The sequence below is a fragment of the Sciurus vulgaris genome (genome assembly GCF_902686455.1).
Source record: "Sciurus vulgaris genome assembly, chromosome: 4".
Lineage (NCBI taxonomy): Eukaryota > Metazoa > Chordata > Mammalia > Rodentia > Sciuridae > Sciurus > Sciurus vulgaris.
In genome coordinates, this window is record NC_136464.1 from 125,133,885 (window position 1) to 125,147,991 (window position 14,107).

The window sequence follows — 14,107 nt, forward strand, 5'->3', positions numbered from 1 at the left end:
GAATATGCAAGAAATATTCAATTTTTTTATTTCTATTTGACATCTGTAATTATAGAGTTTCAGAGAATAGCACTCAAAGTGAGAAAACAACATAAAATTGTAGGAAAGACAAGAAAGGAAAGAAAGAACACTACATTTTATTGATATTAGGTAATAGTGATTCTATATATATTTTTGGCAGTTGTACTATTCATCCTTGGAATTAATATAAATGCCAACACTCTTCACTATCTTTAGAGGAAGAAAAAAACCAAAATTCCTGATTCATTTAACAGTTTGAGAACAAATTGGTAGTTATTTTTAGGAACAGTTTTTAGACTTCATTCTTTGTGAATTCAGTCTTACATCAGATACTAGCCAATGTCTCAGCCCCCACTTCTTTCTACAAATTAATGTCAGCTTGTTTTATTTGTCTGCTTTTCCTAATACATAATTTGCAAAAGGTTATCAAAAGGGTATCAAAGAGTAAGTCCAATTTAATGCTAGGATTGCATGAAAATTCCACAAATCTAGGAAACACCTAGTTAGTAGGTTTTGTTTAAATACATTTCAGTTCTTGAATGGCCAACTATGGTGCTGATGATGATCTATGACCCATAGGTTGAACACTTTAGTTATTTCCAAGAGTTGTCATGTTGGAAATTTTCTCTCTGAGTTATTTTCCTATATCAGTTGCCAATGGATAAAAAGTTTGAATCTAAAAAAATACGTTAATAAATAAATAAAAAAAAATCTCCCTTTGGATCTCTGTCATTTACTTATTCACTCATTCAATAAATACAGTGTGAGCAGTTAACTACTTTACAAACACTGTACCAGACCTGGTCCCAATACTAATAAAGACTCAAGGTTTCTACAAAGTTTGTGGATAAAATTTACAGTCAAGTAATATGGAGAAGAGAAGTGGACATATGAGATCCATCTATAATTACTCAAAAGACACCGGCCAAATATAAAAGGGAATCCTGTAGCTGCTGCTATACATTTGCTCATTATTGTCATGCAGTGATAAGGCAGCACATTGCCTAAAATATAACTTTTCAAGAGAAGGCAAAATAACTCTACATTTTTATTTGAAATCATTCATTTTAAAGTATTGGTACAGTTTCTTTTGTTGTTCTTGTTGTTTATCTGCAGAACAAACATATTCAGCCTAAAGGCTAACACTTTGAAATGCATCATCTATACAAAATATTTTGTTTAATGTGTTTTCCGCTCCGAGATACTGAGATTCTAGTCCTAGAAGATTGAAATTATCACTGTGTATATGGAATTTGGGAGGCAATGTGTTAGTAATGTTGTGTGTTTAATAAGAGAGCAAAACTTGTTCTTTTAGGAAGCAATTGGTGATGCCAAATAAGTGTCCAACTGTGGTGAAAGTAGAAAGGAAATTTGCATGAGCAACTACTAATATGGATAATTTGTGCTGATAGTGCTGTTTCATGATACAAGTCAATGTTGTTTGTATTGTTCATTTTATAAATGAAGAAAAATAACAAATCTAGACATACTATATAACACATGCATGTTCAAAATAACTGCAATCCCGAAATCATAGGTGTTTCAAATGATATTCTTGCTAGACATTGTGCAAGATAGTTGACTTTGCTGATTCTCAATTTCTTTATATGTACAGAGAATGTAATAATAAAACCTTGCAGAATTTCTGTGATATTTATCTGAAATAAGTTGAATATTATGAATTGTACTTCTATAAATATTGGTATGCATGTATCACTGTAGCATGCTGATCCTAGTTCTTTTGGATAAATATCAAGGAATGGGATAGCTGGGTCATATGGTGGTTCCATTTCTATGAGAATTTCCATACTGTTTTCTAGAGTAGTTGTACTAATTTGCAATCTCATCAACAATGCATAAGTATACTTCCCCTTCATATCCCCACCAGCATTTATTATTATTTGAATTTTTGATGATTGTCATTATAACTGGAGTGAGATGAAATCTCAGTATAGTTTGATTTGCATCAAACTCTAATTGCTAGGATGTTGAACATATTTTCACGTATTTGTTGACAATTCGTATTTCTTCTTTGGAGAAATGTCTGTTTAGTTCTCCTGCCCATTTATTTATTGGGTTATTTGTTTATTTGGTGGGCTTTTTTGTTTTTTGTTTGTTTGTTTAGTTCTTTGAATGTTCTGAATATTGATCCTCTGTCAAGGAGTAGCTGGCTAAGATTTTCTCCCACTCTGTATGCTCTCTCTTTACACTCTTCATTGCTTTTTGTGCAAAACACTTCTAGTTTGCATCCATTCCATTTATTGATTCTTGTTTTTATTTCTTGAACTTTAGGGGTCTTCTTAAGTGAGTCAATGCATGCACCTATATGTTGGAATGTTTTCCTTGTTTTCTTCTAGTTTTGCAGTGCTTCTAGACTAATTTCTAGGTATTCAATCTACTTTGAGTTGTTTTTTGTGCAGGTTGAGAGATAAGGGTCCAGTTTCATTCGTCTACATATGGATAGCCAGTTTTCACAGCACAATTTTAAAGAAATGTTGTCTTTACTCCAACATTCGTTTTTGGTAGTTTTGTCAAAGATTGAATGACTGTATCTATGTGGATTTGTCTCTGTGTCTTCTAATCTATTCCATTGGTCTTCCTGTCTGTTTTTTATGCCATGCTATGCTGTTTTTGTTTCTATAGCTCTGTGCTATCATTTGAGATCAGATATTATGATGCTTCCCACATCACTCTTATTGTTCAGCATTGCTTTGGCTATTCTGGGTCTTTTATTCTTCCATATGAATTTTAGTACTGTTTCTCTTATAGTTCTGTAAGAATGTGATTGGTATCTTAACAGAAATTTAATTGAATCTGTAAATCATTTTTTGTAATATGACCATTTTGACAATATTCATTCTTTCTATCCAAGATTATGGGGGATCTTTCCATCTTCTAGAGTCTTCCTCAGTTTGTTTCTTCAGTGTTCTATAATTCTCATTGTAGAGGTCTTTCATTGTCTTAGTTAGATTCATTCCCAAGCTTTTTTATTTTGGTTCGGATTTTGTTTTGTGAGGTTATTGTGAATAGAATTATTTTCCTGATTTCTTTCACAGCAGATTCATTACTGTAGTATTAGAAAGCTATGGATTTTTGTATGTTGATTTTTGTATCCTACTACTTTGCTGAATGTATCAACCCTATAAGTATTTTGGGGTAGAGATTTTAGGGTCTGATTATGGGATCATGTTATCAACAGAGACTTTGACATTTTTCTTTTTCTCTTTGTATTCCTTTAATTTCCTTCTCTTGCCTGATTGCTCTAGCTAGCATTTCACGAACTCTATTAATAGAAGAGGTAACTCTGGACATCCTAAGGTGCTATTTTTATCCTCACTTAAGATAGGAGAAAATGGACAGAAAGGTAAATTAAAGAAGGTTTACCCACAATTTTAGAACCATGGTTTGAACCCAAGCATTGTGACTCCAGAACAGGTTTATAATCAACAAAGAACAAGAATCTCTAAAGAATATAGCGATCTTACTTAAATGATTACCCAGAGACACACTTTTATCAAGAAAGTTTATTGATCATCTGTGATATTGAAGCTCCTTCCACTCTTTTGGTTGATATAATTAATGTATTCTGTATTAATTGGAAGCAGGAAATCAAATAAACACAGAAACACAAAAATAAAGATACATACATATATACTATATGGTAACCTAGTTAAATAGAATAAATATACTGATCAGATCCAGAAATAATCATATTTTTGTTAGTTGGGTTTACATTGATTTTTGTGTGTGTTATCTCTTATTCTAAACAAATAAGCATTTTTCTCTTAAATAATTAATTTGCAATTATTATGTCATTCAGCACATTAGCTACCTTATAAGAATTAACATATAAAGTATATAAATACCTACAACTTCTCATTTGAAAATAGCACTTGGTTTGGCAGATTTCACCCTAGTAAATCTGTTCATGTTTACATGTTGTGTCTTAAAGTATTATGTTTCTATTTCCATTGTTTTTTTAATATTGCACAATTTGTATTTAAACACTATATTTTTCTTAAAATATGACTTTACCATTCCAGGAAGGTGTAAGATACATAATTCTATTTGAATCTTATTGAAAATATCCAGGAGGAACATGGAACACTTAAAAATGCCCAGTGAATGTGGACTGGATAATTACCAATTGTGTCCATGTTACCTGTTTAGGTACACATAAACTTAAAATCATAACAAATGTACCAGAATTTTCAGAACAGCTTGATAGTTATAAATTGTAACTACTCAGAGTTCATGTTGGCCAGTGAGTCCCAAAGCAACTGTTACTCTCATATTTAATATTTTGACAGGTATGATAGCAATATCAAAAACCTCAGAGCAAACAAAAATAATTTTTTTGTTTAGCATTTAGAATTTTTTTGTATACTATTTCTCAAAGGGAAGAAAACAGGTTGAATCAAAATAGTTCCATTACTGCATTAGTCCACTTTGCGTTAACTTAACAAAATAACTGAGATAATCAACTTAAAAAGAGAAAAGGTTTATTTTGGTTAACAATTTTGGAGGCTTCAGTCCATGTTTGGTTGACCTCAATTCTTTTTGACCTGTGGTGAGGCAGCCCATTAAGGCAGCATGTCCCCCAATTCCCTTTGAGGACATACCCCTAAAGACTTCAGATTTCCCTCTAGATTCCACCTTTAAAGCTTCCACCATTCTCATTAGCACCAAACTGGGGACTAAACCTTTAACACACAAGCCTTTGGTGAGAATTTCAGATCCAATCTATAGCTGTGACTGTAAGTAGAAATAATTAAATATAATACACCAAAAGGAAATTGAATTTTATAAAGATCAATTCAATAGTGAGAACTATAGCAGAACTTTCTGCAAGAATTCATCCCCTCAAGTTATTTTTAGAATAGTAACATTCTCCAATGTTTTCACTAAACAGAGATATGCTTATTGTATCGTTGCCAAACCCAACATAGTCTCGCTTTTCTATCCACAAAACATATATATGTATGTGTGTATGTATATATGTATGTATGTATGTATGTCTCTCTCTATGTTCCTATCTATCTATCTATAATCTATTCTCATCTACTGAATACAAATTAGAGTACTGGGTAATATGACAAATCCAGAGACATTTTATAAATGTTCCTGATGAGGGACTGTGACTTTTCTCAGGATTAATTTGGTCCCATTATTTGTATTTTTAACTTTTCATACTCCTTTGGTTATAGCAAGTTTCTTAGCATTAAAAAATTGCAATGTTTTCCTTCTGTTCTTTTCTGAGGTGTTGAATGGTAATATAATAACTGTCAAAAATTTGTATATATCTATTATATGTGCATTAGGAAAAAAAGCTAAAACAACTTTGAAACTTTACCAATACTAAATTGTCTAATTTCTGAGCTGCTAGTTATGTCTTTAAATGAATAATTTTCAGAGAAAAACAGGACATGCAGCATAATCTACAGTAATAAATCAAGTTTTTGAAACACTGTTTAAAAAAGCTCATATACTCCAAGATAAGATGTGAAAAGATATTTGTCCCCCTCTCTCTGTGTGTTCATGTGTACAACAGAATTTGTTCTCATTTTCAAATTACAATATATGAAAACAGAAATAATACAATTTCAAAATAATATATTTTGAAAGGCTTAGTCAATATTCAAGTTGGCATTTTCAACTAATGTGAACTATTACTGATACCTTGAAATTTTGAAAATTCATTCAAGTACATGTTCAGAAAAAAAGTGTTTCAACTTCAATGTTTTACTCTTCTCTATTTTTCTTTTTCCCCCAATCTATTTTTTATTTTCCCAACCTTTCTGCTACAATTGGTTGGGTGGGTGTTCTCCCCAAGGGGCATGTAAGGGAGATGGGGAGCAGAAATCAGCAATATTGTTTTCCAACACTGATGCCTATTTAAGACTCATGATTTTGGAGCTTCTTGGAACTTAGGGGTTTCTTCTTATTGTATTCTTTCTAATGAAGGATGACAATCATATCTAGCTCATAAGGTTGTTTATGAGGATTCAATGAGTTAATATCTGTTCACTGTTTAGAAGAGTACCTGGCATATATAAATGTGATTAAATGGTAGATGGAGTCGGTACTGTTATCCAGGTAAATCATGAACTTTGCTTTAAACATGGACCTTGATAAATTCTGGAATAATAATCTTAAAGTATATCATCTGTGTCATCAAGAGTTCTAATGTAAGTGCAACTTAGCTTAGAAGGCAAATCACGCATTATATATATCACCCTTGCAGTGAGTTACAAACATGTTTTGCATTGTTTTGGTGTGAAAAGATGGAAGGAGACAAATTCAGCACAAAGTCACTATTTTTATTTTTTGAGGTAGCTTATGGAGATTCTCTCCATCTGCTTCTCTCTCTTAAACATTAGAGAGAATTATAATGCCTTTTATGTGTATTTTAGTCTCTGCCTCCCTTCTAATACCCTTTACATGTTTTTAAGGCTGTTAACTGAAGTTTTCCTCTTCAGAGTGTCACACTGCGTTCCCTGTATTCCAAAGCACTCTGCTGCTTCTTGTCCTTACGTTTGTTTTTTTCTGTGCTATTTGTGGCTTTCCATCCTTCTGCTACTCCCTTCCAATCTGAGGTTCCTGGAGGACAGAGCAAAAGTGAAGTTCTAGACATATGTATGGCCACTGACTTGGCACATATATTTGGACAAAACACTGCCACAAGTTCCTATTTCCATATTTTATAAAATGAGTTGGGCAACTGAGATAGAAACTGAAAATTCCCATTTTCTGTCACTTAAAAATGGCAACTAATATCAGTTCTTCTGAGACAATCTTTATTTGTCCAGGCTTGGGCTCTCTTCTGCTCCCACTGGCTTCTCTAGCACAAGACACTTCATGGCACATGACCTCAGCATCCTTTTTCAGATTGTGGGTTGCATCTCTACACCACAACTCCTTTCAAAGCTCTGAGAGAACTGCTTACTTGCCATATCCATATGGAGAGCACCATATGGGCATCTGCAGCACATCAAATTCATCCTGTCTAAAACAGGACAATCCTGTGCTCTGCCTGTCCTGTTGTCTTAGTGGAAAGCATAGCTACCTTCTGAAACTAGAAACCTTGAATTAACCTCTGATTTCCCACCCTTTACTCTCACCACAAAACAAGTCACAAAGCTTGGTTCTTTCTTCCTAATATATACATTGTGAATTTAAACACTTTTATATAAATTTATGTGAATATCTCATTTCCTCTTGTTCCACATTCACCCCCCCCCACATACAATTTCTACTTGTCTTTTGTCTGAATGTCTGCACGTCTCTCTTACCTGATCCTCTCCTATGTACTGTAATACAACCCACAATTTGTTTTTCAAGCTGCTGCTAGGGTGATCTTTTGTAATTCAAATATGATCTTTCTGTGCAAAACTTTCCATTTTCAGCTATCCTTCAGATAACCTTCCAAATCCTTAACCAGACTTATAAGGTGATCTGAGAGCTGACCCCTGCAAACCTCACTTCTCTAAGTTCTTAGAGCCCATTAACCTCTCATTTCTCTCTTAGCCTAAGGACATGCATTTCTCCTGCCAGAAATCATCTTCCCTTACCTTTCCCTAACCTGTTTTAAAAAGGTTAACTTGTACTCTCACCTTGATGTCATTCTCTCAGAATGGACCCCTAACCCCACTACTGGGCTCCCAGCAGTGTCTACTCGCTCCCCATTTGCTTACCTATGTCATTCTTGTTCATTGACGCTTCTCACTATGCAACACCAAATAATTATTTGGAAAGTCAAATTTTGAGTCAGAAATGCAAGTGCCGAATTTTAACAATATTTCTTGTAGTTAAGTGACTTTATGTCATTTGATTTCTCTGAGTTTTACTACTTTCACCTATAAAATATGGAAAATAATATCATTCTCTCAGGGATGTATAAATTGTAATAATATCATATGATATCTAACACTTTATGGAACACTTAAAAAACAGAATGAATGCTAGTTATTACATCTGAACATTCCCCAGTCCCCATATTTTCGACTTCCCAATTTATCATTTTTGTAGTATATTCATCCTGCCTATAAAATATATGATTTAGCAAATAATATAATAGTTTAATGTATATGAAGAGAGAGAGAGAGAAATTGAAAGGCAGGATTTTTTTTTTTTTTTTTTTTTTTTTTTTGCCTGCCAATGTTGTAAAAAGCTTCCTTAATTTTCTTTTCTTAATTTTCTAAAGGATTATTCTTACACAGATCATGGAGACCATCTTCACAAAAGATGGTGACAAAAGGACAGTGAGTCAATGCTCACTATCCTATTAAATGCTCACTATCCTAGCTGTCTTGTTTATTCTCCATTACTATAACAAAATACCTGAGGCTGGGTTCTTTATAAAGAAAATAATTTTCTTCTACCAAATTAGCTAGTTCTTCATTCTTACATTTGTGCTTCCACAAAGTCCTAGGGTATGAGCATAATATATCTAGTTTCTTTACAGTGGTATTAAAAGGATGACCTTTACTTCAGTGTCTAAAGAATTCTTACTTATATGAAGAATAGTTCCTTTGTCTTCTCATTTCCTGAGCCCTCACCAGGATTGTTATAATTTGGATGTGAGGTATCCCGCAAAAGCTCATGTGTAAGACAAAGAAAGAACATTTAGAGGAGAAATGATTGGGTTACAGCCTTAACCTAATCAGTGAATTAATTCCCTGATGGAATTAACTGCAGCTGAAGTGTCAGAGTGTGGCTGGAGGAGGTGGGAATTGTGGTGTAACTTGGTCATATATATTTGTATCTGGTGAGTGGAGCATCTCTCTTGCTGCTTCCTGACCACCATGATGTAAGATGCTTCCCTCCGCCACACTTTTCTGCCATGATGTTCCACCTTACTTCGAGACCCAAGGAATGGAACTGTCCTTCTATGGGCCAACACCTCTGAAAACGTGAGCCCTTAAATAAACCTTTTCTCCTCTATAATTGCCGGATCCTTTAGTTACAGCAGCAAAAAAGCAGACTAAAATAAGAATCATTTGTAGAATCCTGCTTTAAGTATTCTAGGTTTTCTATAACTTGCACCTCCTTACTCTTCTAACCTCTTCCCATTATCCAGTTGCAAAGATACTTCCACATTTTTAGATACAGTTAGCGCAACTATCCCCTTCTTTGGTACCAATTTTGTCTTAGTCCATTTTCCATTTCTACAACAAAATAGCTAAGTAGGATATCTTATGAAGTAAAAAGTTTATTTACCTTACAATTTTGGATGCTGAAAGTCCAAGATTGTGTAGTCCCATTGATGTGGCCTCTGAAGAGGTTCCTTGTGGCTATGCCAGCCACATCATGGAAGATGGTACTGTAATATAAGAGACCATGTGAGATGTAAAGATCACATGGGAAACAGGGATAAAGAGAGCAGGGAGACATCAGTTTTGCTTTTTTTTTTTTTGGCTCCTGGGATTGAACTCAGGGGCACTTAACCAAGGAGACACATTCCTAGCCCTTTTTATTTTTTATTTTGAGACAGGGTCTTGTTTAGTCAGGGCCTCACTAAGTTGCTGAGGCTGGCTTTGAACTTGAGATCTTCCTGCCTCAGCCTCCTGAGCCTCTGGGACTACAGGCTGTGCCACCTTGCCTGGCCAATTTTGCTTCTTTATTACAAAACTGTCACAAGAACTAAGCAGGGAACTACTCTACTCCCTTATGAAGGAAGCACCCCCAAACTGCTAATGAGCTCCCACCACACCCTTCCTCATGAAGACCTCAACACCTCTTGACATGCCACACTGGGAACCTCCCTTTCAACATATGGGTACTTGGGGGACAAATAACCCCCAAATCCTGCACAAACTTAATGTTTTCACCCCCTATAATAACATATTTGCATTTTGTAAGCATTTTCTGGAGATAAGATAGCTTCTCCCAAATGCTATAATAGTAGGCATTCCCATGCTGAAGAAATATTTTGGAGCAGAATATATTTCAGAAATCTCTAAACATTCTTTAAGCAGAGCCTGACTTATGGTGCTACTGCATCTTCATTTGTGGCCATTAATACAATTCAAAAGCCAAGTGAAAGAATAAGATTTCTAATCCCCCAAAGATCTATACCTATTGCTTGTTGAGCTTTTAGTTGTATTTTTATTATGAACTCTCAACAAGTTTGTATATGTGGAAGATTTCAATTAAAATAGACAGCAGGGTGATATTGAATCAATACTTGTTGTTTTGTATCTAGGGGAAAAGAAGTAATATGAAATATGGAAATCTGAGGAATGTAAATGCTCTAGGAGATCTGCTGTGAGACATACCCTCCTGCTTGTAGACAGACATGATTTTTAGAGCAGAGAATTTGCTGGCTTAAAGAAGACAACTTGCCAGTTTCATTAGTTTTGTATCTTATGCTAGACAGAGTCACTGTTTCAATCATTAAAGTAAACCATCCCATGCTTCCATTAAGTTCGAGCCAAATGACAGCATATTTTAGAAGTGCTTTGTACAATAACAATATGTAACTGCCTACTGCTCATAGATGAGTAAGCTTGTGATAACTTTACTATAAACTGCATTCTGTTCTCTCATTTTTTTCATTCTTGCTTAAGTTTAATTTTCATTAGCTTGCCAAGAACATAATTATTAGTGCTTCTTTTAAATACCCAGTGAGACCACACTGAAATAGAGTCATTTTTTAAAAATTAGAATATTTGCAAATATAATCTAATGCACCAATATAGTAGAAATTGAGTGGGTGGGGTCAGCAATTTTCATTCTGGTAAAATTAATTTTTTTCCTCTGTCTACTCAGGACTATGTGGAGAGTCCAAACACATTAGACAGGAAAAACAATGAATTGCTTAGGTATACTTAAGGAACATTTTAGAATAAATGCTATCAGATCGTGGGGTATCTTTTGCAATCAAAATTAGGATGGGAAATCTACCTGTGAAGAGCAATTCTCTAGTGAAGAAAATGACATGTTTTCATTTTTAAAAACAAGGTATTTCATTATTTTGTGCCATACTGTGCATTCTACATGGTATCAGCTTGGGATTCAGAAGAAACTGCAGGAAATCTGTGACAAACATTTAAGGTCAACTAGATAACATTTTCATTCTCTGTGATTCCCTCTGAATTTACTATTGTTCATTCCAAAGTCATTGTTCTCTGAAGGCAAGAAGCAGAACAAACACTAACTGTTGGATATCTTGTCTTGTTGTCTATCTGTAGACTTTTTTAACTGCATGTAGTTCTTCAGAATGTAGTAGGAAAAAATGTATTTATGTTTGTACATTTTGTGTCTTTCCTGAACATATCATTTTCCTATGGACTCAGCTTAAGTTTCTTAAATTGCTAATGTACAAGAATTTCCTAAATTAGCAGTTATTTGTTAGACTAGCTCAGTAAATACCTCCTTGGTTTGAAAAGTTAACCCTGAAGAAATGATTGGACTACTCAGTGAGCTATCAGTAAGTGCTCGGTGCCTTGTTTACAAGCACACGGGCTCCTTTACAGTCATCCTTAGGCACCACAGATTCCTACAAAAGGTGTTAATAGGTTCTTGATATATGTACATATGCCTCCTGGGCTTACACTCCACCAACTATAATAATCTGCCCCTTGAGAAAACTGTTCGTTGCAAAGAGGAAGTAGCTGATTGCTTTTCCATAATGCTCGGAATACGTCTTATCCCTATAATTACAGCTGTCCAAGTATGAAACACAGAATAGTAGCTGATTTGTTAATTTTCTACAATTTTCACATTCCTACTCTTAGCAGCATCATTCCTTAATAGAAGCCTATAAAACAGTTTGTTGGGACTGCAAAAATATACGTTTAAGATTCACTTTAAAGCAATGCACTGGACCCATGAACTAATTAGGTCTATGTTGTTCAAATATTATTGTTCTTTCATTTATGCACATGTTTTAATAAGCATGGAGAGAGCAGAGAATTAACACAAGCCACTTTCCATTAAAGTATGAAGGACTGATTAAGGAAGGCTAAAAGTTAAACATAGTAGATTATTTTTAATTTCAGACTATTAGAAATATCTGAGTACAATACAATTATCTGAGTACAAAAAGTAATTTGCTTTTTCAGGGTGACTAAAATTTTTGGTCTACAAGGCATGTCAGCATCATAAACCCTGCAGTATTTTAGAATGGCAATGTCATTCAGCTCCTATGCCTTCACCTGAAGCTGTTACAGGCCCTGTGTTTGTCTGCCGGCATAACAGAGGTACATGGCCAAAGATTCAGTTCCAGAGATGGGACATGAGCAACTACTGTATGCAAATCTGTATGAGTCACTGGTCAGGAAATATCTGTGAATAAGGCAGAAGGCCTGCTGTATACTGCCCCTGACATAGTGGGAGAAGAACAGGATTTACTGAGCTTTTGATTCAAGCCAAAGAGCTTCACAGTTAGCAGATCCAGAAGAACTCCCCTCAGTCATATTTATTCTGCCCACCCCTCCCCCTTTCCTGTTATTTTTGTTTTCCTATACAGTCTGATTTCTTTCTCTTGGCCTCCTTCCTCCAAGGATGAGAATATACATCTGTGTGGGAGTAAATGCCCTGAGTCACTGCACAGCCACACGAAGAACAAACAGAAGGGACAGGCAGCATGCTATGCTTTTAGCAGCATGGCCTTATTCTCTTTCCCTACTGACAGTGTCACTTTAGGCTCTGAGCATATGGACAAGGGCTTTTCTTCAAAGCCACTTAGGACACATATATAAAATTTACTGTGCCTTCCTGGAAAAATGCAGTGTTTGTGAACCTCTTGAGAGATGGATGGATTTATGGGGGGGGGGGGGGAATGCACCCAGCCAAGCTTTTAAACACTGGTTTCCATGCCATTTTCAGCCACTAGGATATGAATGAGGAGCTCTCATGTTAGGCTATAAGATGAGCAAGTGTTTGAATTCTTTTGAAATAAATTACTTGTCAAGATCTCTTTAAAGGATCCATCAATTTCACCAGTCTTGTGTTTGGAATCATAGGTTTTTAAGCTCGATGATCAGTGATAAGGCAGTGGGCAACACATGTAATGACAGAAACGGTATGAAAGTTATTTTTCTATTACTGAGAAGAAGCACAATATCAGAAATAGCCTTTTCTCAATTAATCCCTTTAAATTGATTTTCAAAGAAATCTGCTTCATAAATTACACTGTATTTTGTTAGTACAGAAACTGGTAACATACCCTACAGTGTTTTAGATGAATAATCTTAAAGTATTAATCCATGTATATCCTTAAATTAACCTTCCAACTTGGCATTAGCATTCCCATTTCACTATGTAAGATATTTTTAAAATCAAGAGAGTTGGCTTTTGGTATAAGTAGGCATATATTAAAGCTCAAGAGTTTGATGGCATGCTGTTAGACCCTGTTTTACTTGGAATGGTAATGTACAGTCTCACTAATATATTTAATTTTACTAAAAGGCATTGCGCTCACTCCTCCTTGAATTTATCTATGAAGCTGTATCAAGAATGTTTCACGGTGAAATTGTGAACACAAATTGATAGGCAGCCGGGTCGGGAAAGAAACGGCACTCATAGAGATCTTCTGGATGTCAATTTCCAATGAACAGAAGGAGGGAGAGTCCTTTGTACATAACTATATAGTTTGCATAACTTAACCTTTAAAGTGTTGTGTGATTTATTTATATATAAGAAATCAAAAAGAAAATGCCACTCTTTTCTATTGCAGATGTCATTCTGGTTAAAGTTATAATTAGAAATGCACAACTTAAGTATTTGGACAGTGCTTTCTTTTTACTTGGGTGGGGCTCAAGGAGGGAGAGAATGGGGATGGCAAGTGCCCTTCAGCAGGTGCTACTTGCTATGCAACTCCAGAATTTCCTCTCAGGGGAGCTCGTTCGTGGGCACCATGACCTTCTGGGGAAGGCATTATAGTGGTGTCAAGAAATAGGAATTCTAGATGGTTTTGTAACTGAGGGACATCACTAGCCTCTGCATATTGCCTCTCTTCCACTGCCTATTGGCACACACTTACTGTGTTCCATACATATTAGAGTCCTAGTATTTTGTGGTTATGATATAGTCAAGATGATAAGTTCTTTACATGCACTGTTGTATTTGAAATGTCCTACCA

The 14,107-nt window shown here is 35.0% G+C and overlaps 1 protein-coding gene and 1 long non-coding RNA gene across 9 annotated transcripts in view; one reads left to right on the plus strand and one right to left on the minus strand.

Moving 5' to 3' along the window:
• The window catches only part of PCDH9 (protocadherin 9), an 864,633-nt gene that overhangs the window by 166,211 nt on the left and 684,315 nt on the right, over positions 1-14,107 (plus strand). The gene's annotated exons all lie outside the window — the stretch shown is intronic.
• LOC306659126 overlaps positions 6,434-14,107 on the minus strand; it is a 56,670-nt gene continuing 48,996 nt past the window's right edge. The window contains exons 2-3 of the long non-coding RNA XR_013763220.1: positions 9,241-9,343; positions 6,434-6,621 (exon numbers count right to left, since the gene is read on the minus strand). This is a non-coding gene — a long non-coding RNA (uncharacterized lncRNA). The remainder of the gene's footprint in view (positions 6,622-9,240; positions 9,344-14,107) is intronic.